Below are 27,184 nucleotides of genomic sequence, written 5' to 3'. Positions count from 1 at the left end.
AATATAAAAGGAAATGTAGTTTCCCTTAGAATTTCCTGCTTGATAAAACAGGATTTTCTTCCTTTACCTTCTTCATTGAAGAACATGGGAATAGAAACCATGTCCAATTTACCTTATTCCACCAAGTGAGCCTCTAACAGGCATAAAGTATGGCTGTAAATGAATCCTTACATAGGCATAGGATTTTTGCAGGTTGGAAAATTTTTCCTAAATTTGAAAATTTTCTGATCTGTCTCAGGTATTTGTCAATTTCTACTATCTGGCATGTGATGGAATATTTCATATTTTTTGAGAAAAAAATTATAGACAACTTGGGAGCACTGAGTGAAAGTTTTCTAATAATAGAAAAACACAGGCAAGGGAATCCAACATTGGAGACACCTGGCTCTCAAAGAAAGAGGTAAAGCAGTTTGTATAGTTCAGACTATTGTATACTCAGCAATTACTTCATCTGGATAAACTTCAGTCAGTTTAAGTGTATAGTGCTTCTGTCTTAGAAGGCCAATCTCAGAATTCAGGGCTTTGGGAATGCTCTAATTTTCCTGGCCTTCAAGAAGTTCTTGTAGTGATAGCTTTGGTCAAATTGTGAGGCATGTAAACTCTTTTTGGTCTACTTTTTATTGTACTCCCACCGAAATGTAAATGTGTGATAAGGCTAAGGGCAAGAGAGTAGATTTATAATCCCAGCACCTTGTTGGAGCCATCCATGAAAGCATGGAATTGATAAAATAATGATTTTTCTTTTCTTTTCTTTTCTTTTCTTAAATTAACATCTAATGTATTATTTGTTTCAGGGGCACAGGTCTGTGAATCGTCAGTCTTACACATTTCACAGCACTCATCACAGCACATACCCTCCCCAATGTCCACCATCCAACCCCCCTCTCTCTACCCCCCTACCCACCAGCAACCCTCAATGTGTTTCTTGAGATTAAGAGTCTCTTATAGAGGTTTGTCTCCGTCTCTGGTTTTGTCTTCTTACATTTTTCCCTCCTTTCTCCTATGATCCTCTGTCTTGTTTCTCAAATTCATCCTATCAGTGAGATCATAGGATAATTGTCTTTCTCGGACTGAATGAAATAATGATTTTTCTTACTCAGAAACACCAGTTTGATAATCTTTTCTGTTTTTCCTTTATTATTCATAAAGGGACAACTGATGGCGATTAATATATAATGACATCCTGTGGCAGGGTTTAAAACTAGAAAATACTAAATAAGTTTTAGTGAGGTGCTTTTTAAAGTTATTTAAAGTTATTTACTCAGCGTATTCCTCATGTAAAATGTACCTTCATTTTCTTTGCTTGTCATTCACTCCAAGCCTGGAAACCAGGATCTCCAAATTCACAAACGCACCTGCCAAGATAGAACATTCCGTATTACCAGCAAGGCTGGGTATTGTAAGCTCCAGAGTAGCAACAGACCCTCTGAAAAGGAAGGGTTTGGAGACCTCATCTCGGTATACAAAACACAGCCTTTATTTTTCAATTTTGGAATATTGTATCTAAACAAACGGCATTTTCCTTGAATTATTACATCTCTGGCATGGCCATGATTGAAAATTTGGTATCTGTTTACATTATCCTACTAATTTTTTGCATAAAATTATAGAACTCAAAAATCACTTAAATTGTTTTTCAAACAAGAATGATCATGTCATATTTTCAAAAGAATCACCTTCTTTAATTATTTTTGTTTTCCTTACTTATAATACATCCATGATTTCCCATAAATATTTTTTTTCATGAATTCTGAGAGATCAGTTAGAAGCCATCCCTCAAAAGTTGTATCATTCTAGTTTTCTCAAATAAGTCCTTTTAAATTCATAGCTAGATTAAAAAGAAAGGTTTTCTCACAGTCCCACCAGAACGAAGAACATTAAATAGTATCAACGACATTTCAAAGCAAATAAATACAGTTAAGCTTTCCTCCAGTTCCATCCAGACCTACATAATTTACTCTTGTTCTTGTAACGTTGAGACAGCCGTTCACCTCCTGAAACCATCCACTTCAGCAATAAACCTGGAAATCCCGAATCAGTCCCCATATGGGAGGTGTTTACTCCAGGGGCATTTCCATCTGGTGCTGAGAACCTGAGCCTCTAGTCCTACTTCCTGTATCCCCTGTCCAGAATACGGGCTGCGACCCTTTCTGCCAACATTCTGAGAAACTGGTCTTATTTGTTATTTCTCCCAGTAGATCAAGCTTTTGCTTTGCAACTTGTAGCAGCAGCTTTTAAGCAATAACAAGAGAATAAAGCTGACAATGTATTGAGAGAGGCTACAAGATCAGAATGGAGAAAGACAGATTCCTTAGTGGGCAGGAAATACAACTAAATCCAACTATATCACAGGGACTCAGTTAATGGTTACTCTCAAGGTCAAGAAGACATCATGACCAGTGAGGACATTTGCAAATCTCAAGGACTATGGAACCTAACCAGTGAAATGTGTGCTAAGACTTTCAACATCAACAATCATATTTTATTCCTAGAAACAAAATTTTCTTTAAAATCAGTTTGTTAACAAATACTGTGCTGGCATTTCCACATGACTCGTAATTAGAATATATTTTTATATATATATAAAAAATATATTTTTATCATTTTATCAATATGACACATATTTTTATTAAGATTATGGTCTTGATAGAAGTATTTTTCACTGCCTTTTTGAGCTAATTAAAAATAGAAAGGGTCGCCTAGGTGGCTCAGTTGGTTAAGCATCTGATTTCAGCTCTGTTCCTGATCTTGGGCTCCTGGGATCTAGCCCTGAGTTGAGGTCCCCACTGAGCAGGGAGTCTGCTTCTCTTTCTCCCTCTGCCTCTCCCCTTGCTCGTGCGCTCTCTCTCTCAAATACATAAGTAAAAACTTTTAAAAAATAAAAAAAAATAGAAAATAGAAAAGCTTTTCAGACCTATTTATTTTATTTATCTTACCTCTCGCATGCCATTCCTCACAGTTCACATTACTAAAGTGAGCCTCTGGCGCTCCCCACAGCTACTTTTAATTTGGGGCTTGATTTTAGAAGGTAATATCAAAAAAATGTATCAGAGAAGACTTACTATTACATCAACCAATGAGAATAAGCCCTAGGTACCTGAGGACAAGAAACAGCTGCCGTCTTGTTTACACTATGAATCTGTTATACAATACTCTTCAAATGAAGAAAACCAACCATTATGAATTCTATTTCTCATAGAAGTCAGAAACTTTGTTAAAAGCAATTCAAGAATGTGGTAAAATTAACATCAAAAGCACAGTAAGTTAACAAATTCTCAGGAAATGAAAGTTTTCTGCTGAGAACATCTGTTTTCTGGGCAGGACAGACTGATATTTGCTGTGCTGTTTAAGAACACACACACACATACTCATGCACATTCTTAAAATATATAAATACATATGCAATAAAACATAACATTAGCAGGGAACACTTGGATGGCTCAATCATGTAAGGGTCTGCCTTCAGATCAGGTCATGATCTCGGGGTCCTAGAGATAGAGCCCCCTTCTTCCTCTCAGCCTGTTCCTCCCCCCCCATTTGTGCTCGCTCTCTCTCTCTCTTAAATAAATTATATATATATATATATATATATATATATATATATATATTCTAAGATTTTATGTATTTATTTGGCAAAAAGAGACAGCCAGAGAGGGAACACCAGCAGGGAGAGTGGGAGAGGGAGAAGCAGGCTTCTTGACGAGTGGGGAGCCCGATGCGGGGCCTCTGGGATCATGACTTGAGCGGAAGGCAGCCACTTAATGACTGAGCCACCCAGGCGCCCCAATAAATAGAATCTTTAAAAAAATATATACCATTAGCTTTAGTATAGTCATTTTAAGCGTATTTTAAGTAACTCATATACCACAATGAATTTACAGTCTTATTCATAATTTACTATGTTTTTATATAGACAAGGAAAAAATAAGCGTAACATTGCTTTGGGACTAATTACTTTGGTTTTCTCTCTTCATAGATTTTAACCTCCCTTAGAAAGTCTCCAAATAAAGTTTAATCAATTTAAAACAATCCAAAATGTTGGAAATTACATTTTCTTTTGATATCTTGGAGCAACGCCACCAGGGTTGGTAGAAGGATCGTCGGAGGGATAACACTTACCGATGTTGCCTGGTGACCGAATTCCTCGCAAGGCCATGCCCAGATGAAGACCGAAGGTCGGGCATCTCCTTCGGGAGGTGAAGGAAGGAAAAAGGAGCAGAGGGCGGAAGCGTGATGACGCGCGTTGGAGCAGGTCATGGAGAGGCCGTGACCACCGGCCGACCTAGGAGCTGGGGCTGGGCAGTCCGGGGGCTCCTCGCCCGGTCCCGGTCCTTGGAATACACCCTTGTGCGCTGTTGCCCGGTGGGACCCGCTTTCCAGGACGCAGCCTTAGAGGGCGCGTGGGGTTGCGCCCCTCCGGTGGGTGCTGATCGCGAAGTCTGTGCCGAGCCTGCTGGGGGGACCTTCCCCAGGCAGCGGGAGGGAGAGGCGGGAGGACAGAGGCCGCTCCGGGGCGGCAGGCGCGGTTTGAAGAAGCAAAGGAAACCGACCAACGAGCGTGCCTCGGGCGGCGGCGGCACAGCCAGACCCACGCGCCTGCCCGCCAAACCCTACAAGCTGATGGAAAGGCTTTACTGGGCGCCACACGTTTACCAGGCGGGTGTTCTCAACACCAGGTCCCTACCCTCCAGGCCGTGTTCCCGGAGCAGCCTCTGTGGGCGGGAAAGGCCCGCGGGCCCCACGCTCCTGGGATGGCAGTGGGGCCAGGAGCCTCCAGGGTCGGGTCCGGCTCACAGCTTGTGGGGCGGTTGCGTGCCCTCAGCGACCTTCCCCAACAGCGCGCCGAGGACTGAACCGTGAAAGCTTCTGCATCCACTTCCAAGCTTCGGGCTGGTGGCTGCAGAGATGCACGTGTCCGACCGCCCCCCGGGCTGGTGGCTGCAGAGATGCACGTGTCTGACCGCCCCCCGACGCGGGCCTCGTGGGCACCTGCCCCCGCCTGTCCCGCAGCCTCTCCTGCCTCCCCTGTCTCCTGCCCTCCGGGCACGGGGCGGGTTCAGATTTCTCCGGGGAACTGCCAAGACTGTGAGCCTACAAAACAGGGAAGGGAAGGCCTTGAATAAACTGATTGATCCAGCCAGGTATCACTCTGACCAACAGAGCTTAAAGTGTGCATACTGCTGTCTGCACCCAACGAGTGTTTAGTCAGGTCTGCTAGGTGAATTCCATGTGGCTGATCTTGGTGGGACTTCCAAGTTCCCTAGAAGGAAAAAAAAAAAAAAAAGGAATTTAATACAATAAATGCAATTTCTACTTGCTATAATAAGGAGTAAGAGTGAGTCCAATTTCTAGAAGGACTAGCTTCCAGAATAGAAAAGGAAGGTATTATCTATAATTCAGATTGTTGTGCGGCAATAGAAATTTTTGACTAGATAATGCTGATATCATTAAAAACCAAACTATTTTATCATAGTATACTCCAAAATGCACAGCTTTTAAGAGGCTGCTGTTATTCAGACTTTCAGAAAACTCCTGTTACTTGTGACTTACTAAATCAGAATGCAAAGCTTTTAGAAAACTGTTTTCTGAGTTACAAGATAGGCTAATAGAGTCCAAATGGCTAGGGGAAAGGAAAATATATTAATTTTTGTTTTTTATTTTCTTAATGATGACAATATTTTCAAATGAGAAAATATAATAATTGACATTCATAAAAATACTTATGTGTTCCAATCCACTGTCACAATATTTTTTTTTAATTTAAATATATGAGAGATCAACATTTGGGTCAATATTTAATGCTGAAGTGGCAATAACCATGAAAATAACTCATTTGGGTAATTACAGGATGAAAAAATAAAATTTTATAAAAGATCTACTTTGCTTGTTACTAAATTAGCTCAGGCATGAACACAGAAATATTGGTAAATAACTATTCTTTTGTCCACTAGATAATAAATGTATTGTGCAATTACAATAGTAAACTGGATTTAAGATAAATTAAAATGTTAAAGAAACAGAAAAGTAAAACAAGACTGTACTAGGGAAAAATCTAGAAAACATGCATCCCAAGCCACAAAAGAATATTTAAATTCTGAAAGTTTCACACACAGTGATTCCCAAGGTTCTGAATTATTTGCCAAGTCCTCAGATGGTCTCAACAATTTTACTACACATAGATTTCCTAACTATGAGCAGTAAAAAAAGGGATTAACTCCGATGTCATACCTGCTCTTGTTTTGGTAAATTAATTTTTATTGGAACACATCCATACCCATTCACTAATGTTTGTCTATGACTGCTTTTGTGCTACAATGACAGGCTGGAGTAATTGTGATAAAGACTGTATGCCCAAAAATCTAAAATATTTCCCATCTGGCCTATTACAGAAAAAGCTTTCTGATTCCTGTTCTTTGTGGATGATAACAATTTTTAAACTGGTATAAATCATAGTAGGGCTGATTGAGAATGTCTGGTGAAAACTCATCCTCAGCTATGTATTTACTACTTATCTGTTTATTTACTTTTCTTCTCTGAGGCCCCAACAATATTGCTTTATTTATATGCTGAGGGTTATTTTGTATATAAGCCAAACTCTTAATTTTAATGCCAAACATTGTTCTAATGAGCTATCTTGATTATACATGAAAGGACTTCTAAATTTTAATATAGACGTGTTAATTAGGTATTGCTGTGTAATAAACTGTCTGAAAACTCAGTGATATTCAGCCATAAGCATAATCCTACCTCAGGAGTCTGGAGGTCAGCTAGCCATTGTAGATCGGGCTAAATCTTTGGGCGTTAGGTAGGCTTTCCCATGTGTTTGCAGGTCAGCTGGGGGAGGGAGGAGCAAGGATGACCCCACTTCTCCTGAGTCTGGACCCTCATTCTCTAGATCCTCATTGTTGGCAAAGATCCCTGTGGCAGCAGAAACATGAAAAGCCTCTTGATACCTTAGTTCAGAAATGAGGGTGAGTTGGAGAATCAGAAAACTTTGGCCATCAGTCTAGCACACATCATACATGTTAAAAATTACAACTAAAAGATTTTTTATAACACTTTTTTGGGGGGAGCAAAAAAATGTACTAAGTAGAAGGATGCAAAGTGTTAGGGAACCTGGGCCATTTTTGAAATCAAACTATTACCGACATCATAAATTGCTACTGAATAATTTCTTACATCACCTTTTTTTTCTGGAGCAAATAAATGTCTCACTTTTCCTCATGACCTTTTTCCTTTGAAATACTATGGTATTTTTGCAAGCACCTGAATAGAACTTGAGTGTGTTACAGTAGGTGAGATAAGTCAGTCAGAGAAAGACAAATACCATATGATTTCACTCCTATGTGTAATTTAAGAAACAAAACAGATCAACATAGGGAAAGATAAAATAAGATAAAAACAGAGAGGTAGAAAGCAAACCATAAGAGACACTTAGCTGAGGAGAACAAACTGAGGGTTGCTGGAAGGAGGCGGGTGGGGGATGGGCTAGATGGGCGATGGGCATTCAGGAGGGCACTGGTGATGAGCACTGGGTGTTGAATGCAGGTGATGAATCATTGTATTCTACTCCTGAAACCAGTACTACACTATATGTGAACTAACTTGAATTTAAATAAAGTAAATAAATAAAATGAAATACTATAGTATTCTTGGAAATTTTAAAACAGATGTTTAGGTTATTTGTTAATGGTTTTAATTTTAATTAATGATTTCTTTTTCCTCCTCTGATTTAAAAGGTAAGGTTTTATGCCACAGGTGAAACTCTTTAGATTTTAAGATGCGGATAAAATTTGTCGAGAGCATAGCTCTCTGTACCTTCAACCAAAACCTATCTCTTTAGTGTAGTTAAGAAGCTGGGGTATTTCTTTTTTTATTAATTATTTTTATTAACATATAATGTATTATTTGTCCCAGGGGTACAGGTCTGTGAATCGTCAGGCTTACTCATTTCACAGCACTCACCATATCACATACCCTCCCCAATATCCATAACTCAGCCACCCTCTCCATAACCCACTCCCCAAGCAACCCTCAGTTTTTGTGAGATTAAAAGTCTCTTATGGTTTGTCTCCCTCCTGATCCCATCTTGTTTCATTTTTTCCTTCCCTACCTCCAAACCCCTGTCCTGCCTCTCAAATTCCTCATATCAGGGAGAGCATATGATGATTGTCTTTCTTTGATTGACTTAATTTGCTGAACATAATACCCTCTGGTTTCACCCACATCATTGCAAATGGCAAGATTTCATTTCTTTTGATGGCTGCATAGTATTCCATTGTGTATATATGCCACATTTTCTTTATCCATTCATCTATTGATGGACATCTAGGTTCTTTCCCTGGTTTGGCTATTGTAGACATTGCTGCTATAACAATTTGGGTGCACATGCCCCTTTGGCTCACTACATTTCTAGCTTTAAGTAAATACCCAGTAGTGTGATTGCTGGGTCTTAGGATAGCTCTATTTTTAACTTTTTGAGGAACATCCATGCTGTTTTCCAAAGTGACTGCACCAGCTTGCATTCCCACCAGCAATGTAGGAGGGTTCCCCTGTCTCTGCATCCTCGCCAACATCTGTCCTTTCCTGACCTGTTAATTTTAGCCATTCTGACTGGTGTGAGGTGGCATCTCATGGTGGTTTTGATTTGTATTTCCCTGATGCTGAGTGATTGTGAGCACTTTTTCATCTGTCTATTGGCCATCTGGAAGTCTTCTTTGCAGAAATGTCTGTTCATGTCTTCTGCCCATTTCTTGATTGGATTATTTGTTCTTTGGGTGTTGAGTTTCATAAGGTCTTTATAGATTTTGGAGACTAGCCTTTTATCTGATAGGTCATTTACGAATATCTTCTCATTCTGTCAGTTGTCTTTTGGTTTTGTTACTGTTTCCTTTGCTGTGCAAAAGCTTTTGATCTTGATAAAGTCCCAATAGTGCATTTTTGCCCTTGCTTCCCTTGCCGTTGGCAATGTTTCTAGGAAGAAGCTATTGCAGCTGTCCAAGATGTTGCTGCCTGTGTTCTCCTCTAGGATATTTATGGATCCTTGTCTCACATTGAGGTCTTTCATCCATTTGGAGTCTACTTTTGTATGTGGTGAAAGGAAATGGTCCAGTTTCATGCTTCTGCATGTGGCTGTCCAATTTTCCCAACATCATTTGTTGAAGAGACTTCCTTTTTTCCATTGGACATTCTTTCCTGCTTTGTCGAAGATTAGTTGACCATAGAGCTGAGGGCCTATTTCTGAGCTCTCTATTCTGCTCTATTGATTTTTGTCTCTGTTTTTGTGCCGGTTCCATACTCTCTTGATGATTACAGCTTTGTAATGGAGCTTGAAGTCTGGAATTGTGATGCCACCAACTTTGGTTTTCTTTATCAACATTCCTCTAGCTATTTGGGGTCTTTCCTGCTTCCATATAAATTTTAGGATTAGTTGTTCCATTTCTTTGGGGGGAAAATGATGGTATTTTGATAGGGATTTCATTAAATGTGTAGATTGCTTTAGATAGCATAGGTGTTTTCACAATATTTGTTCTTCCAATCCATGAGCATGGAACGTTTTTTTCATTTCTTTGTGTCTTCCTCAATTTCTTTCATGAGTAGTTTATAGTTTTCAGTACAGATTCTTTGCCTCTTTGGTTAGGTTTATTCCTACGTATCCTATGGTTCTGGGTGAAATTGTAAATGGGATCAATTCCTTAATTTCTCTTTCTTCTGTCTTGCTGTTGGTATATAGAAATGCAATTGATTTCTGTGCATTGATTTTAAATCCTGACACTTTACTGAATTCCTGTACGAGTTCTAGCAGTTTCAGCATGGAGTCTATTGGGTTTTCCACAAAAGTATCATATCACCTGCAAAGAGTGAGAGTTTGACTTCTACTTTGCTGATTCAGATACCTTTAATTTCTTTTTGTTGTCTGATTGTTGAGGCTAGGACTTCTAGTACTATGTTGAATAGCAGTGGTGAGAGTGGACATCCCTGCCGTGTTCCTGACCTTAGAGGAAAAGCTTTCAGTTTTTCCCCATTGAGAATGATGTTCTCTGTGGGTTTTTCATAGATGGTTTTGATGATATTGAGGAATGTATCCTCTATCCCTACACGTTGAAGAGTTTTGATCAAGAAAGGATGCTGTACTTTGTCAAATGCTTTTTCAACATCTATTGAGAGTATCATATGGTTCTTGTTCTTTCTTTTATTTTTTTTTTTAATTTTTAATTTTTTTTAAACATATATTTTTATCCCCAGGGTACAGGTCTGTGAATCGCCAGGTTTACACACTTCACAGCACTCACCAAAGCACATACCCTCACCAGTGTCCATAACCCCACCCCCCTTCTCCCAACCACCCCCCCCTCAGCAACCCTCAGTTTGTTTTGTGAGATTAAGAGTCACTTATGGTTTGTCTCCCTCCCAATCCCATCTTGTTTCATTTATTCTTCTCCTACCCACTTAAGCCCCCATGTTGCATCACCACTTCCTCATATCAGGGAGATCATATGATAGTTGTCTTTCTCTACTTGACTTATTTTGCTAAGCATGATACGCTCTAGTTCCATTCATGTTATTGCAAATGGCAAGATTTCATTTCTTTTGATGGCTAGATAGTATTCCGTTGTGTATATATACCACATCTTCACCTAAGGAGCTGCAGAAAGAACAAGAAAGAAACCCTAAGCCGAGCAGGAGAAGAGAAATCATAACGATCAGAGCAGAAATCAATGAAATAGAAACCAAAAAAACAATAGAACAAATCAACAAAACTAGGAGCTGGTTCTTTGAAAGAATTAATAAAATTGATAAACCCCTGGCTAGACTTATCGAAAAGAAAAGAGAAAGGACCCAAATAAATAAAATCATGAATGAAAGAGGAGAGATCACAACTAACACCAAAGAAATACAAACTATTATAAGAACATACTATGAGCAACTCTATGCCAACAAATTTGACAATCTGGAAGAAATGGATGCATTCCTAGAAACATATAAACTACCACAACTGAACCAGGAAGAAATAGAAAGCCTGAACAGACCCATAACCAGTAAGGAGATTGAAACAGTCATTAAAAATCTCCAAACAAACAAAAGCCCAGGGCCAGACGGCTTCCCGGGGGAATTCTACCAAACATTTAAAGAAGAACTAATTCCTATTCTCCTAAAACTGTTCCAAAAAATAGAAATGGAAGGAAAACTTCCAAACTCATTTTATGAGGCTAGCATCACCTTGATCCCAAATTAAAAATTAAAAAAGAAAAGAAAAGAAAGAACAAGAACCATCAAAAAAGAGAGCTATAGACCAATATCCTTGATGAACACAGATGCGAGAATTCTCACCAAAATACTAGCCAATAGGATTCAACAGTACATTAAAAGGATTATTCACCACGACCAAGTGGAATTTATTCCAGGGCTGCAAGGTTGGTTCAATATCCACAAATCACTCAATGTGATACAACACATCAATAAAAGAAAGAACAAGAACCATATGATACTCTCAATAGATGCTGAAAAAGCATTTGACAAAGTACAGCATCCCTTCCTGATCAAAACTCTTCAAAGTGTAGGGATAGAGGGCACATACCTCAATATCATCAAAGCCATCTATGAAAAACCCACCGCAAATATCATTCTCAATGGAGAAAAACTGAAAGCTTTTCCACTAAGGTCAGGAACACGGCAGGGATGTCCATTATCACCACTGCTATTCAACATAGTACTAGAGGTCCTAGCCTCAGCAATCAGATAACAAAAGGAAATTGAAGGCATCCAAATCGGCAAAGAAGAAGTCAAATTATCACTCTTCACAGATGATATGATACTATATGTGGAAAACCCAAAAGACTCCACTCCAAAACTGCTAGAACTTATACAGGAATTCAGTAAAGTGTCAGGATATAAAATCAATGTACAGAAATCAGTTGCATTTCTCTACACCAACAACAAGACAGAAGAAAGAGAAATTAAGCAGTCAATCCCATTTACAATTGCACTCCAAACCAAAGATACCTAGGAATAAACCTAACCAAAGAGACACAGAATCTATACTCAGAAAACTATAAAGTACTCATGAAAGAAATTGAGGAAGACACAAAGAAATGGAAAAATGTTCCATGCTCCTGGATTGGAAGAATAAATATTGTGAAAATGTCTATGCTACCTAAAGCAATCTACACATTTAATGCGATTCCTATCAAAGTAGCATCCATCTTTTTCAAAGAAATGGAACAAATAATTCTAAAATTTATATGGAACCAGAAAAGACCTCGAATAGCCAAAGGGGTATTGAAAAAGAAAGCCAGCGTTGGTGGCATCACAATTCCGGACTTCAAGCTCTATTACAAAGCTGTCATCATCAAGACAGCATGGTACTGGCACAAAAACACACACATAGATCAATGGAACAGAATAGAGAGCCCAGAAATAGACCCTCAACTCTATGGTCAACTAATCTTCGACATAGCAGGAAAGAATGTCCAATGGAAAAAAGACAGCCTCTTCAATAAATGGTGTTGGGAAAATTGGACAGCCACATGCAGAATAATGAAATTGGATCATTTCCTTACACCACACACAAAAATAGACTCAAAATGGATGAAGGACCTCAATGTGTGAAAGGAATCCATCAAAATCCTTGAGGAGAACACAGGCAGCAACCTCTTCGACCTCAGCCGCAGCAACATCTTCCTAGGAACATCGCCAAAGGCAAGGGAAGCAAGGGCAAAAATGAACTATTGGGATTTCATCAAGATCAAAAGCTTTTGCACAGCAAAGGAAACAGTTAACAAAATCAAAAGACAACTGACAGAATGGGAGAAGATATTTGCAAACAACATATCAGATAAAGGACTAGTATCCAGAATCTATAAAGAACTTAGCAAACTCAACACCCAAAGAACAAATAATCCAATCAAGAAATGGACAGAGGACATGAACAGACATTTCTGCAAAGAAGACATCCAGATGGCCAACAGACACATGAAAAAGTGCTCCATATCACTCGGCATCAGGGAAATACAAATCAAAACCACAATGAGATATCACCTCACACCAGACAGAATGGCTAAAATCAACAAGTCAGGAAATGACAGATGCTGGCGAGGATGCGGAGAAAGGGGAACCCTCCTACACTGTTGGTGGGAATGCAAGCTGGTGCGGCCACTCTGGAAAACAGCATGGAGGTTCCTCAAAATGTTGAAAATAGAACTGCCCTATGACCCAGCAATTGCACTACTGGGTATTTATCCTAAAGATACAAATGTAGTGATCCAAAGGGGCACGTGCCCCCGAATGTTTATAGCAGCAATGTCTACAATAGCCAAACTATGGAAAGAACCTAGATGTCCATCAACAGAGGAGTGGATAAAGAAGATGTGTTCTTTCTTTTATTAAAGTATTATATCACATTGATTGATTTGCAGATGTTGAACCAACGTTGCAGCCCAGGAATAAATCCTACTTGGTCATGGTGAATAACCCTTTTAATGTCCTGTTGGATCCTATTTGCTAGTATTTCAGTGAGAATTTTCACATTTGTGTTCATTAAGGATATTGGTCGCAATTCTCGTTTTTGATGTGGTCTTTGTCTGGTCTTGGGATCAAGGTAATGCTGGACCCATAAAATGAGTTCAGAAGTTTTCTTTCCATTTCTATTTTTTGGGACAGTTTCAGGAGAATAGGTATTAATTTTTCTTTAAATGTTTTGTAGAATTCCCCTGGGAAGCCATCTTGCTCTGGGCTCTTGTTTTTTGGAAGATTTTTGATGACTGCTTCAATATTCTTACTGGTTATGGATCTGTTCAGGTTTTCTATTTATTCCTGGTTCAGTTTTGGTAGTTTTATGTCTCTAGTAATGCATCCATTTCTTCCAAATTGTCAAATTTGTTGGCATATAGTTGCTCATAATATGTTCTTATGATTGTTTGTATTTCTTTGGCGTTGGTTGTGATCTCTCCTCTTTCATTCATGATTTTATTTATTTGGGTCCTTTCTCTTTTCTTTTTGATAAGTCTGGCCAGAGTTTGATCAGTCTTAATTCTTTCAAAGAACCAGCTCCTAGTTTTGTTGATTTGTTCTACTGTTCTTTTGGTTTCTGTTTCATTGCTTTCTGCTCTGATCTTTATTATTTCTCTTCTCCTACGGGGTTTGGCTTTCTTTGCTGTTCTTTCTCCAGCTCCTTTAGGTGTAGGGTTAGGCTGTGTAATTGAGACCTTTCTTGTTTCTTGAGAGAGGCTTGTATCACTATATACTTTTCTCTTAGGACTGCCTTTGCTGTGTCCCATGAATTTTGAACAGTTGTGTTTTCATTTTCATTTGTTTCCATGTATTTTTTCAATTCTTCTTTAATTTCCTTGTTGACCCATTCATTCTTTAGTAGGATGCTCTGTAGCCTCAATTTATTTGAGTTCTTTCCAACTTTCCTCTTGTGATTGAATTCTAGCTTCAGAGCATTGTGGTCTTAACATATACAGAGAATGATCCCAATCTATTGGTACCAGTTGAGACCTGATTTGTGAGTCAGGATGTGCTCTCTTTTGGAGAATGTTGCATGTGCACTAGAGAAGAATGTGTATTTTGTTGCTTTGAGGTGGAATGTTCTGAATATATCTGTGATGTCCATCTGGTCCAGTGTGTCTTTTAAGGTTTTTATTTCCTTGTTGATCTTTTGCTTGGATGATCTATTTCTGAGAGAGGTGTTAAAATACCCTACTATTATTGTATCATTGTCAATGTGTTTCTTTATTTTCTTATTAATTGGTTTATGTCATTGGCTTCTCCCATGTTAGGTGTATAGATATTTACAATTGTTATATCTTCTTGTTGGATAGACCCTTTAAGTATGATATAGTGTCCTTCCTCATTTCTTATTATAGTCTTTGGCTTGAAATCTTATTTATCTTTGGGGTAAATACCCAGTAGTGCAATTGCAGGGTCATAAGGAAGCTCTATTTTTAATTTCTTGAGGAATCTCCACACACTTCTCCAAAGAGGCTGCACCAACTTGCATTCCCACCAACAGTGGAAGAGGGTTCCCCTTTCTCCACATCCTCTCCAACACATGTTGTTTCCTGTCTTGCTAATTTTGGCCATTCTAACTGGTATAAGGTGATATCTCAATGTGGTTTTAATTTGAATCTCCCTGAGGGCTAGTGATGATGAACATTTTTTCATGTGTCTGATAGCCATTTGTATGTCTTCATGGGAGAAGCGTCTGTTCAAATCTTGTGCCCATTTTTTTATATGATTATCTGTTTTGTGTGTGTTGAGTTTGAGGAGTTCTTTATAGATCCTGGATATCAACCTTTTGTCTGTACCGTCATTTGCAAATATCTTCTCCCATTCCATGGGTTGCCTCTTTGTTTTGTTGACTGTTTCATTTGCTGTGCAGAAGCTTTTGATTTTGATGAAGTCCCAAAAAAGTTTATTTTGGCTTTTGTTTCCTTTGCCTTTGGAGACATATCTTGAAAGAAGTTGCTGTGGCTGATATCAAAGAGATTACTGCCTATGTTCTCCTCTAGGATTCTGATGGATTCTTGTCTCACATTGAGGTCTTTTATCCATTTTGAGTTTATCTTTGTCTACGGTGTAAGAGAATGTTCGAGTTTCATTCTTCTACATATAGCTGTCCAGTTTTCCCAGCACCATTAATTGAAGAGACTGTCCTTTTTCCACTGTATATTTTTTCCCATTTTGTCAAAGATTATTTTCCCATAGAGTTGAGGGTCCATATATGGGCTCTCTACTTTGTTCCACTGGTCTATGCGTCTGTTTTTATGCCAGTATCATGCTGTCTTGGTGATCCCAGCTTTGTAGTAAAGCTTGAAATCAGGTAGCATGATGCCCCCTGTTTCATTTTTGTTTTTCAAAATTTCCTTAGCGATTCGGGGTCTCTTCTGATTCCATACAAATTTTTGGATTATTTGCTCCAGCTCTTTGAAAAATACCAGTGGAATTTTGATCAGAATGGCATTAAAAGTATAGATTGCTCTAGGCAGTATAGACATTTTAACAATGTTTATTCTTCTGATCCAAGAGTATGGAATGGTCTTCCATCTTTTTGTGTCTTCTTCAGTTTCTTTCATGAGTGTCCTGTAGTTCCTCGAATACAGATCCTTTCCCTCTTTGGTTAGGTTTATTCCCAGGTATCTTATGGTTCTTGGTGCTATAGTAAATGGAATCGATTCTCTAATTTCCCTTTCTGTATTTTCATTGTTAGTGTATAAGAAGGCCACTGATTTCTGTACATTAACTTTGTATCCTGCCACATTGCTGAATTGCTATATGAGTTCTAGTAGTTTGGGGGTGGAGTCTTTTGGGTTTTCTATATAAAGAATCATGTCATCTACAAAGAGAGAGAGTTTTACTTCTTCTTTGCCAATTTGGATACCTTTTATTTCTCTTTGTTGTCTGATTGTTGTTGCTAGGACTTCTAATACTATGTTGAACAAGAGTGGTGATACAGATGTCATGAAAAGAAGGGCCTTCTGTTCCCCAATGTTTATAGCAGCAATGGCCACAGTCCCCAAACTGTGGAAAGAACCAAGATGCTCTTCAACAAACGAATGGATAAGGAAGATGTGGTCCATATATGCTATGGAGTATTATGCCTCCACCAGAAAGGATGAATACCCAACTTTTGTAGCAACATGGACGGGACTGGAAGAGATGATGCTGAGTGAAATAAGTCAAGCAGAGAGAGTCAATTATCATATGGTTTCACTTATTTGTGGAGCATAACAAATAGCATGGAGGACATGGGGAGTTAGAGAGGAGAAGGGAGTTGGGGGAAATTGGAAGGGGAGGTGAACCATGAGAGACTATGGACTCTGAGAAACAATCTGAGGGGTTTGAAGTGGTGGGGGGGAGGTTGGGGTACCAGGTGGTGGGTATTAGAGAGGGCATGGATTGCATGGAGCACTGGGTGTCGTGCAAAAATAATGAATACTGTTATGCTGAAAATAAATAAAAAATAAATTAAAAAATAAAAATAAAATAAAATCTAATTTATCTGATATAAGGATTGCCAAGGAAGCTGAGTATTTCTAAAACAGGTTATTATATTCTAGCCCTAGAGTTTTGATTTATTAGGTCTGAAATGGAATCCTGATTTTGCTTAGGAACTATGACTATAGAAATCTGATATGTTTGGGTACTTTAACTAGTTAAGAATAAAATTATTCAGGAAACATGTTAGAGAACTTCCTGTTTATACTCTGCTTCATAGAAGTTATTTAAAATCAGGGTCAGTGGAGTCAACCAAAAAACATTAGCCACAGAAATCATGGAGGTATCTATAGAAACCACAGCAACTTGCCTTTGAACACTGCCTCTTTAATCAATAAAATGTTGCTATTACACAACAGACTTATCTCTAGATGGCAGTGCAGAAGGTAGTATTTTCATCCAGAGAAAGCTAGTGCAAATGGCCAGAGCTCAGTTGGCCATGGATGAACAGAAAGGAAATTTTGCCTAAATAATAGGATAATGGAATATGACAACATTAGCAATTAAAATTTGAGTGTCAATTTATATTTCATTAAAAATTATATCCTTATTTGATACTCAAAACAACAGAAATGAGACAGCAGACATTGTATTTTCACATGATAGATGAGGACTCTAAGATCATGGCCAGGCCAGAAGTGCTTACCTAATGTTACACAGAAGTAAAACCCTGCTCCAGACAATGCGAATCTTCAGACTCTGAGTGGCTGAGTTATATCACACCGGTAGTAAAAACCATGAATGAATGCATAAGCAAAGTCAGATTTATTTATCTAGGGACAGCAAGGGTGAACACGATCCAGATCACCTTCAGGGCATCTCAGTAAAAGGACTTGAAAAGGCAGTTGTAGGAAATTTGGCCCTATGCTGGATAATTCTAAACAGAGTGGTTTCAAGAAGTGGGAACCAGTCCTGGACTAAAGCTGTCAAAAATGAGAAGCAGTGTTACAGTCATAATAACAGAAATAATAATGCAATAAATTGTGCTATATTATGTTAATTATGTTAATACATATAAATAAATTATAAATACAATTATATAACATAAAGTGTATGATTATATAAATAAAATTATATAGTTATATATTTAATGTGTATTATATTCTTTAAAAAATGTGTTAGTGGTATATAATATATATTATGTGTATTATATAATATAAAATTAGTGTCGTGTGAGTAATTATTACTATATTATTGTTAACATACACATTTTAATAGTATTTATCTAGTATGCTGAAGGAACAAAATGGGCTAGCAAGGTCATTAGTAATCAAGCAAACATCATTCACTTCAGACAAAAGAAGGGATATTTGGACATCTCTGTGGTAATGTAATGGCCTTGTTTTCATCTTGTTCCATACACTCACAGAGTCATCTCTGTCTGCCTTGTTGATACTCTGTGTCTGTGTTTGCTTAGGGAATATAAAGATTTAGTTGCTATTTAGTGTAAGCTGAATAGTTCTTCTAGATTCTTGATGAGTAAAGTACTTAAAGACCTTTCTAATAAAAAGTAATGCAAGAATAAAATGATTTTTACATGGTAACAAAATCTGCTTAGCAGAACTTAATCAGATAGAACTTCTTTTGAGGAAGAAAAATCCTGGTACTACATCCTTCATTATTACTGAAGTGTAATTCACACACAGTGTTACATTGTTTCAGGTGCACAATATAGCGATTGGGCAATTCCATGCACAGTGGTGCTCATCACACGTGCACTGTCAATCCCCGCCAGGCACTTCATCGATCCCCCACCCATCTCCCCTCTGGCAACCATGAATTTGTTCTTCATAGTTAAGAGTCTGGTTTTTGTCTCTTTTTCCTTTTGGAGTGAATCATATGGTATTTATTTTTTTCTCTGACTGACTTATTTCAGTTAGCATTTATGCCCTTTAGAACCATTCATTTTGTTTGCAAATGGCAAGATTTCATTCTATCTTAGGGCTGAGTAATATTCCATTTCCATATACCACCTCTTCTTTATCCATTTTTCTGTGGATGCACCGTTGGGTTGCTTTCAGATCTTTGCTATTGTAAAAATGATGCTGCAATAAACATGGGGATGCATGTATCTCTTTTTATTTTATTTATTTATTTATTTATTTATTTACTTATTTATGAGAGAGAGAGAGAGAGAGAGAGAGAAAGAGAGCATGAAAGGGGAGAAGGTCCAAGGGAGAAGCAGACTCCCAATGGAGCTGGAAGCCTGATCCAGGACTCAATCCTGGGACTCCAGGTCCATGACCTGAGCTGAAGGCAATCGCTTGCTTACCAAATGAGCCACCCAGGCGCCGGCATGTATCTTTTGGAATTAGTGTTTTTGTTTTCTTTGGGTGAATACCCAGTAATGAAATTACTAGATCATATGATAATTCTATTTTTAACTTTCTGAGGAAACTCCACACTGTTTTTTCACAGTGGCTACACTGTGCTTGCTTTCCGAACAATGCAAGAAGGGTACTTTTTCTCCACAGCCTCACCAACACTTGTTATTTCTTGTGTTTTTAATTTTAGCCATTCTGACAGATGTGAGGTGATGTCTCAGAGTTTTGATTTGCATTTCTCTGATGATTAGTGAAGTTGAGCATCTTTTCACGCATCTGTTGGCCATCTGTATGTCTTCTTCAAAAAATGTCTATTTAGGTCCTCTGACCATTTAATTGGATTATTTGTTTTTCTGTGTGTGTTGAGTTATAGAATTTTTCTACACATTTTGGATATTAACCCTTTGGATGTATTAGACATACCATTTGCAAATATCTTCCCCCATTTTTATGAATTTGGGTTTCACATTTAGGTCTTCAATCCATTTCAAGTTTATTTTCGTCTACGGTGTAAGACATTGGTCTAGTTCCTTCTTTTGCAGGAACTTGTCCAGTTTTTCCATACCATTTGCTGAAGAGACTGTCTTCTTCCCATTGTGTAATCTTGCCTCCTTAGTCACAGCTTAACTGACCATAAAAACATAGATTTATTTTCCCTTCTATTGAACTGTGTCTATTTTTGTGCTGTATGCTATCTATCTTTAACTAAAGAATAATATTTCATACAGTCAGGCCAAAATTTAACCTGTTTTCATTGTAACAAGGCAGGATTTTGGAGGTTTTTTTTTGTTTTGTTTTTGTTCTGTTTTTACTGAAGCAAATGATCAAGGAAGAAGCAAAAATGTCACAGCCCAGATAACAGAAATAAGTAAATAAATCATTCATTCACTAAATTAGTCTAAGGCTCTGTGGGGACATCACAACATCACAGAAGCTGTGATATTAAGAGTTTTTAAAAGGATGTTGTTAATGTCTATTTAATCATCAAAGACATAGAAATATGACAGATCCATTTCAGAAAATCAGGAGTTTAAAATTAATGAACTTAATCTAAGGTAAACAACATATGACAAGATATTTAAGTTTAAAATTAACCAGATATGTGTCTTAAACATATGAAACATAAGAAACATATGTTTCTTAACATAAGTCTTCATGTGTACAGAAAATTATTTCACGCTGAATATGATCAAAAAGCAATTATTATTTATAAGGACAAACAAGAAAGTTGGCAAACATACAAGAGAAATTCAGCTTACACAGGAAAAATTAATTTAATTAAAAAGATTTACCCACAAACAATCCTCACCCTTTATATAATTCAACATATTAGAAAGTTTGGAAAATTCTAATGTAATATCCAGATGTAAGATATTTTAGTATCTCGCATCTCTAAAAGCTATGTTTTACTTTTCAATATCCTTCATCTCACTCTGAGTTTCACATATGTTTTTTTACTTCTCTAAATAAAAACATTATAATGCATCAAAATAATCAAATCAAATAACTGAATCTTTCAGACTCTAATTACTTTGATTAGACCCTTAAATTATAAGGTAGTTTTTCATTAATCAATTAATGTCATCTGTCTACAAAAACAAATAAATATGAAAAGACATTTTAGTAAGTTCATTTCACTAAATATATTATTATATATTCATTAAATGATAATTAGAAAATTTCCTAAGAGAACCACATTATATTTAAAGACTAAAATTTTTGTGGAAAATAACTTTCTTATTCTCTTTGACTCTGATACATATTTGTTTACATTTAAAGAATCCACATTTTAAAATAGTAACATCTAAGATAGAAACAAATTCTTAGAAGGGCAGTATTCATTTACTTTAAGGAAAATAATATTGAAACATACTGAAACAAATGTTGATGGTTTACATTACAGGAAATCAGTCTCTGTATTTTTACCAAAGAAAATATGAAAGTTGCAACTAGTAAAGAGTGGCTCACAGCCCTAGGTTCACATAAGATCCACCTGTATTAAGACGAACCCCTCTCCCCACAAAAAATTTGTTCCTAAGTGAACCCTGTCCCTTCCCAATTAATTCTCAAGAATGGTAATGCACATTATTTCTGATTTCCTGGAATTGACAATGATGGATTTGCAGCTCAGTTCTAAGGCATTACTTGGTCCATACTCTAAGTCCAAAGGATCAGTTGATGTGGTATCTGGCAGGATGTCTAGGGGCCTGCTGATGCTTGTCATCTCCAGCGAGACCAGTGAGTAGAAACCCCACCTCCCCCTCCTCACTCTCCCACTGCTGAACAGTGGAGTGCTGTTCAACCTTACTGTTTTCTCCTCTAATTTGGGGGTGTTACATACTATATTTTTATACTTATTTCACCTATTGAATGCACATATTTTTAAAATTCAACTTAAATCAAATTAAAGCTTTATCCACCACTTCTGCTCTCGCTTTGATTCCATCAATATTAGCTGGGTTTTCATCTCATGTTTACAAATGTCTTTGTCTACCCTTCCTCCTTTTTGCTGTGAACTATCTATTTTCCCTCCTGTCAGAGGAGGGTAGTTAGTGGTAAAATCTGTTATTTAAGTATTTCTATCTGCCTTCTTTCAGAGAAGATCTTTTGTCAAGAGTTGACTTCTAGATTAACAGATTTTTCTTTCTAATTCAAGAGCGATGCAATTCTGTTGTGTTCTACCTTTCCTGTTGGAATTAAGAGGCTACTCATCTATCCTTACTCTGAAAATGACCTCTCCAAACTTTTCCGCCACTTTAAAATTTTCTCCTTTACTTTGCTGTTCCACAATTTCTCTGGGATGTGTCTAGACTGGGAGATATATATTTGTGTTGTTCTGAAGTCTTAGCTTCTTCATTCTCTTAATTATCTAGATCATTCTGGATCTATGGGATTCCAGATCACCCTGCTGAATCCTTACAGACCTTATTAGCTTCATTACATTAAGCAAACCCTAAATGCTGTCACTGTCATATATGGTGCAGTTGACGATAAAGTCAGAATTCAAGGTATCTTGAGTGTGGCAAAAACCCTCTGAGTGATAGTTGGTCCTGACCCTTGCTTTCCTCCCGGAGATTCTGCTTTCACTCTATTCTGGATCTGAAAATTTCTTATTTTCATCTCCATTCATCAATACCCTCTCCTTCCTTAGGAGTATCTTATCTTACATATTGTTTTAATTTGCAAGGTCCCTGGAAATATCAAATACAACAATGCATAGAAAATTGAGAAACAGGAGACCAACTTTTAATAAAGAGGGTTATGTAGGGGGAGGAAGATAAGGACTCCCTTATTTGAGAAGGTAGAGTTTGTGATGTGTTTTAGTCTCCCTTCCCCTTTTCTCCTATTCCCCTCCATGGGCAGGTGAGAGACAGGGCAGGATGCTGTGATACATTTGTTCTCCTTCATTAAGAGCCCTGACTTGAGATTTCTTAGGTAGGATAACAATGATTCAAAACAAAACCAACAGGAAGGAATATCCAGCTCACACCATAAGTAGAATGTCTTGTTTTCAATTACCCCCCTCCCAAAATACAACCCTAGGAGAAGTCTAGGGAAAGGAAGCCCGTGTGTGAGACATGTGAATCGGCATTCCCACCTTCACCTCAGTATCAACTCAAGAAGTGATATCACAGTCTCTCCAAACCATGAGCCAGCTTTGAATTAAAAATGAGATTGAATAAAAATGTATTAAAATTGAATTCCAGAAGTAACTGGAATCTCCTAATAATAAAGTAACTATAACTGTGGGATTGAATCAAGCTGTTGTTTCCTATCATTTGGTTTCTCAAAGTTCATTTCACATTCCTGTGTGCAAATCTTCGGCCAGACTTGGAAGGTGCGTATCCCATGGTCAAGGTACAGTGAACATTGACACTGATTCCCCTACCAGGGATACATGGCATGGGGAAGAGGTATTTCAGTGACAGGATAGCACCATAGGCACAAAAGACAAAAGGAAAGAAATCATGGACAGATAGAAGCACTGCATGACCATGACAGATCACATTGAAATTAAGATGTTAGTGGAACATCTTAATGTTAGTTAGTGGAGAAAAAGATAGTAAAGTTTGTTTTAAATAGATAAATAGATAAATTGATAGATATATAAAGATATATAGATGTCTAGGTATATCTATATACCTACATATATATATATACACAGGAAGATATATCTACCTAGATAGAGACATATCTGGAAAGATATTATAGGGGAATAATATATCTGTACCCAAAAGGGAATCCAAGATGTTAGGGATTAATATTTAAACATGAAGATAACGTGGATAAAATTATAAATAGACTAGTTTGAAAAAAATAAAAGTCCAGATTTTACATGAGGTATTATATTTGTGATGAGGACGTTAAACAAAAGAAACAACTGTAATTTATGGACAAAAAATGCAAAACTTAGTAATATCTTAGCTATAGGTTGTCTTCTTGGATTCTTTAAAATCACATAAGCAATGTCAAGTCTGAATAACTGTATTATACACATATATACACACAGATGTGTGTTTTTGTGTTTTTAAGTTAGATTTACACGTTTCTGAAAATAAAATATAACTTTCTCAAAAGCAAAAAAATTATTTATCTTGAATAAATATCTCAGTGCTGTGTCTACTCATAAATAAATAAATTAGTTGATTCATTAACAGATTAAATTGTATAGGAGCTCAGATTCGACCTTTTTAAAGCAGGTATAATCCGTGTCCAGAAAACCAGTCACTGGCAAATAATAGAAAATAGAAAGGAGAAATTTGTGGCCCGTTGTATTTTGTTTAACTTATTCGATTGTCTCTTTCCCATTCTTCTAAGGCAGAATTGAAAACCTCTCTCCCGATGTCAGCCAACATCAGGCATTTTGCCAGACAAGCAAAGAAAGGGAGGGAATATCTTAAAGGGTAGTGACTACATTTATTTTAGAGTCTCTGCTTCTATAGCTTTGGAAAGAAAGTGATTCATAGCTGAGAAATCAGAATAATGCAATCAAAAATCCCTGTGGTACCATTCTTGACCTTTAAAGCCAACATGCATTTGCAGAATGGAAAATTGAGCAGGAAACATGCTTTCAAACACTTTCCTGGTGGTTCTTGGTGGTTCCCCAGCTAGACAGTGTTTCTTATCAGTATTTGAGTTTGATGGAGCAGGTGCCCTTTGTAACCAAAGGTCATATCAAGAACTGGAAAATAGAGTGGCTTGAACAAAGTCAAACTTAGTAGTACTACTCCTAGCTGTCAAAGAATATTTTTAAAAACTTAGAAATAATTGATCTGATATAAGGATTGCCACTCCTGCTTTCTTCTGATGTCCATTAGCATGGTAAATTCTTTTCCACCCCCTCACTTTAAATCTAGAGGTGTCTTCGGGCTTAAAATGAGTTTCTTGGAGGCAACATATAGATGGGTTTTGTTTTTTTATCCATTCTGATACCCTGTGTCTTTTGACAGGGGCATTTAGCCCATTCACATTCAGGGTAACTATTGAGAGATATGAATTAAGTGCCATTGTATTGCCTGTAAGGTGACTGTTACTGTATATGGTCTCTGTTCCTTTCTGATCTACCACTTGTAGGCTCTCTCTTTGCTTAGAGGACCCCTTTCAAGATTTCCTGTAGAGCTGGTTTGGTGTTTGCAAATTCTTTCAGTTGTTGTTTGTCCTGGAAGCTTTTAATCTCTCCTTCTATTTTCAATGATAGCCTAGCTGGATATAGTATTCTGGGCTGCATGTTCTTCTCATTTAGTGCTCTGAAAATATCATGCCAGCTCTTTCTGGCCTGCCAGGTCTCTATGGATAAGTCAGCTGCCAATCTAATATTTTTACCATTGTATGCTACAGACTTCTTTTCCCGGGCTGCTTTCAGGATTTTCTCTTTGTCACTGAGACTTGTAAATTTTACTATTAGGTGACGGGGTGTGGGCCTATTCTTATTGATTTTGAGGGGCGTTCTCTGAACCTCCTGAATTTTGATGCTTGTTCCCTTTGCCATATTGGGGAAATTCTCCCCAATAATTCTCTCTAGTATACCTTCTGCTCCCCTCTCTCTTTCTTCTTCTTCTGGAATCCCAATTATTCTAATGTTGTTTCGTGTTATGGTGTCACTTATCTCTCGAATTCTCCCCTCGTGGTCCAGTAGCTGTTTGTCCCTCTTTTGCTCAGCTTCTTTATTCTCTGTCATTTGGTCTTCTATATCACTAATTCTTTCTTCTGCCTCATTTATCCTAGCAGTGAGAGCCTCCATTTTTGATTGCACCTCATTAATAGCTTTTTTTATTTCAACTTGGTTAGATTTTAGTTCTTTTATTTCTCCAGAAAGGGCTTTTATATCTCTCGAGAGGGTTTCTCTAATATCTTCCATGCCTTTTTCGAGCCCGGCTAGAACCTTGAGAATTGTCATTCTGAACTCTAGATCTGACATATTACCAATGTCTGTATTGATTAGGTCCCTAGCCTTCGGTACTGTCTCTTGTTCTTTTTTTTTGTGTTGAATTTTTCCGTCTTGTCATTTTGTCCTGAGAAGAGTATATGAAGGGGCAAGTAAAATACTAAAAGGGTGGCAACAACCCCAGGAAAATATGCTTTAACCAAATTAGAAGAGATCCCAAATTGTGAGGGGGGAGAAAGGGGATAAAAAGAGGTTCAAAAAGGAAGAAAGAAAAAAAAAAAAGAAAAAAGAAAAAAGAAAAGAAAACAATTTAAAAAAAAAAGAAAACACCTAAGAAAAATATAAAAAAGAAAAAATATATATATTAGATAAACTAGTAAAAAATCGTTAAAAAAGAAAAAGGTAACAGTTTAAAAAAAAAATTTTACCCGAAGGCGAGAAAAAAACAAAAAATGAAAAAGAAAAAAATTAAATTAACCACAAGACTAAAAAAAATCACAGGGAAAAAGCCATGAGTTCCGTGCTTTGCTTTCTCCTCTTCTAGAATTCTGCTGCTCTCCTTGGTATTGAAACCGCACTCTTTGGTAGGTGAACTTGGTCTTGGCTGGATTTCTTGTTGATCTTCTGGGGGAGGGGCCTGTTGTAGTGATTCTCAAGTGTCTTTGCCCCAGGCAGAATTGCACCGCCCTTATCAGGGGCCGGGTTGAGTAATCCGCTTGGGTTTGCTTTCAGGAGCTTTTGTTCCCTGAGCGCTTTCCGTAGAGTTCCGGAGGACGGGAATACAAATGGCGGCCTCCTGGTCTCCGGCCCGGAGGAGCCGAGAGCCCAGGGCCGCACTATTCAGTGCGCGCTCAGAGAACCGCGCCCAGTTACTCCCGTCTGCCTGACCTCCGGCCGCGCTCCGAGCTCACCGAGCCTGCGACCGGTTCAAGGTCACCCCGAGCTGCGAGCTTACTGTCGGCTCTGTCTCTGTAGCCGGCTTTCCCGTTCCAATACCCGCAAGCTCTGCGACACTCAGACACCCTCGATCCTTCTGTGACCCTGCGGGACCTGAGGCCACGCTGACCCCGTGTGGGCTTTGCCCCGGGTAGCCACTGGAGTGATGTCCCTCAGCGGAACAGCCTTTTAAAAGTCCTGATTTTGTGCGCCGTTGCTCCGCCGCTTGCCGGGAGCCGGCCCCTCCCCCCGGGGTCTATCTTCCCCTCGCTTTGGATTCACTTCTCCGCCGGTCCTACCTTTCAGAAAGTGGTTGTTTTTCTGTTTCTCAGAATTGCTGTTCTTCTTTTAAACCAAAGACTATAATAAGAGATGAGGAAGGACACTATATCATACTCAAAGGGTCTGTCCAGCAAGAAGATTTAACAATTTTAAATATCTATGCCCCCAACGTGGGAGCAGCCAACTATATAAACCAATTAATAACAAAATCAAAGAAACACATCAACAATAATACAATAATAGTAGGGGACTTTAACAC

This window comes from Mustela lutreola, chromosome 5 (assembly GCF_030435805.1).
Source record: "Mustela lutreola isolate mMusLut2 chromosome 5, mMusLut2.pri, whole genome shotgun sequence".
Classification (NCBI taxonomy): Eukaryota; Metazoa; Chordata; class Mammalia; order Carnivora; family Mustelidae; genus Mustela; species Mustela lutreola.
This window is presented reverse-complemented; position numbering follows the sequence as displayed.